Here is a 2,963-nt window from a genome sequence, read left to right on the forward strand (position 1 = left end):
CGGTTATGCAATCAGGTGTTGAGGATACAGGGGAAGCATAATATCTCACCCAAACTAGCAATACCTACATCCAGCTGTATCCATCCTTCAACACATAACCAAGAAACCTTCAGAAACCATCTATCTCAACCTTCGAAAAGCATCCGTTATACAAGTTATGGCGATACTCCCGAACTCCCGCCCCAGTACTGGGTGGCGTCGAGGTTATCTCACCAACGAACTTCATAAAAGAGATTTTCGATGTCGGCGAACATATCTCAAGTATTCCAGAATTGCAACGATAAAATTATGATGACAACACCTCAGAGCTCAACTCCCCGGGACACTTCCACTAAACCCCTGACAGGAGGCACCAAGACAATGTTCTCATCATAAGCCATCGGAACGATTCCAAGATACTCACGTGATCCTAATTTTTTTTTGTGAAATTTGAGAAGAGAAGAGTAAAAACTCTACGTCAGGATACCTTACCAGAGCGATGAGGAGACTGGGAAGTAAAAATAATTCCTAAGCTCTCCGATATATAGTTCCTAAAAGACTCAAAACATTTATCTAGACACAACTTGACTGCTAAAAACGATCAAGCAATGGGGCTCCTAAGGTCGGGGAAGGCTCTGATTTCCAACTTATAACGCCCTCGATGCGGCTATAGCTCCCACGTGTCGAGGCACGACTTAGAGACATAACCGCATTGAAAGGAATGTCGCAAGTTAGGCAATCATCACAACATCCCATGTAATATATAGAATAAAAGGGGAAGGTACATAGTTGGCTTACACTCGCCACGTCACATCAAAGTACATAAATAACATACATCAACCAAACACTCATGGCCCGACTACGGCGCCAAAATAGAAGAAAAACCCAACATGCGACACGGTCCCGATCAAACCCCAACCGGGCACCACTACTGATCATCAGGAAAAGAGACATAGTAACGCTGAGAATCCTCGTCGAACTCCCACTTGAGCTCTTATGCGTCACCTGGAGCGGAATCACCTGGACCTGCATCTGGAGTTATAGCATCTATGAGCCACAGGGACTCAGCAATCTCGCACCCTCGCGATCAAAACTATTTAAGCTTATAGGAAGGGGTAAGGAAAATATATGTGGAGCTGCAGCAAGCGACTAGCATATATGGTGGCTAACTTATATGCAAAAGAGAGCGAGAAGAGGAGGCAAAGCGCGAGCGAGAATCTAGAGGAACAACCTGCGCAAGCATTACTCCAACACCGTGTCCACTTCCCGGACTCCGCCGAGAAGGGGCCATCATGGTAACACACACGGTTGATTCATTTTAATTAGGTTTATGTTCAAGTTATCTACAACCGGACATTAACAAAATTCCATCTGCCCATAACCGCGGGCACGGCTTCCGAAAGTTCAATCCCTGCAGGGGAGTCCCAACTTAGCCCATGACAAGGTCTCACGGTCAACGAAGGAATAGACCTCCACCCGAGACACATCGATCAGACTCGGTAACCCGGTACAACAAGACGATTCGACAGGTTAAAACAAGACCAGCAACACCGCCCGAATGTGCCGACAAATCCCGGTAGGAGCTGCACATATCTCTTTCTCAAGGCACACTCAGATTGTCCTAGGTACGGGTAGGCCAGCCCAGAGTTGCCCCTGGTGGCCACCGGCAGCTGACAGGTGGACCAACACTCAGAGGAGCACTGGCCCGGGGGGGTTTAAATAAGATGACCCTCGGGCTCCGGAAACCCAAGGGAAAAAGAGGCTAGGTGGCAAATGGTAAAACCAATGTTGGGCATTGCTGAAAAAGCTTTAATCAAGTCGAACTATCAAGGGGTTCCCATTATAGCCCAACCGTGTAAGGAACGCAAAAATCCGGGAACATAACACTGATATGACGGAAACTAGGGCGGCAAGAGTGGAACAAAACACTAGGCGAGAGGCCGAGCCTTCCACCCTTTACCAAGTATATAGATGCATTAAGATAACATAGCAATATAATGATATCCCAACAAGTAAATAAATGTTCCAACAAGGAACGGCTCCAATCTTCACCTGCAACTAGCAACGCTATAAGAAGGGCTGAGCAAAGCGGTAACATAGCCAATCAACGGTTTGCTAGGACATGGTGGGTTAGAGGTTCAACATGGCAATTGGGAGGCTGACAAGAAAAAGGTAGGCATCGTAGCATTGGCATAGCAAGAGCGAGCAAACTAGCATAGCAAAGATAGTAGTGATTTCGAGGGTATGATCATCTTGCCTGCAAAGCTGTCAGAGTTGACTGGATCCTCAAAAGCAAACTCAACGGGATCCTCGTTAGCGAACTCGTCTCCCGGCTCTACCCAAACAAGACAAACAAGCAACAAGGATACAATGAACCACGTGCAAGCTCAAACAATAAGATGCAATGATGATATGCTATGCGGGATGCGATGCGGAATGCAAAATGCAAGACGTGACAGGAAATACATGAACCTGGCCTCAACTTGGAAAACCAAGTGTGCCACTGGAAATATGGGATGAAATCGCTTGAAAACTATATAAAGAACGCCGGAATCGGAGTTACGGTTTGGAAATGGCAAGCGATTTAAGAATGACACCAGTCTGCGATTTACAGCAAGTAGGCATCTAAATGCAATGCAATGAACATGCTACATCACCCAAACATGACAACAAAATACATGGCAGGGAAGCATTCAAGATGCTTAACAAAAGACTAGCACTTAGCCACGGCCAATTCATCCATTATGAGGTTCAAACAAGCATGGAAAAAACACAAGTGCAAAACAGATTTCAGACTTGGTGAAATTAACACTTGTCTGAAATTTCAGACCATGAAGCTCTCTTCGGAGCAGCAAAACAACATGCTACAGGGCCTGATTAAGATAAATAAGAACATGGCATGGAGCTACTCAACAAGCTTAACAAAAGACTCTAAGTGACCTGGGGCCAAAAGGGATCACAAAATATACTAACAAACACACGAA

This window comes from Triticum dicoccoides, chromosome 5A (genome assembly GCF_002162155.2).
Source record: "Triticum dicoccoides isolate Atlit2015 ecotype Zavitan chromosome 5A, WEW_v2.0, whole genome shotgun sequence".
NCBI classification, from domain to species: domain Eukaryota; kingdom Viridiplantae; phylum Streptophyta; class Magnoliopsida; order Poales; family Poaceae; genus Triticum; species Triticum dicoccoides.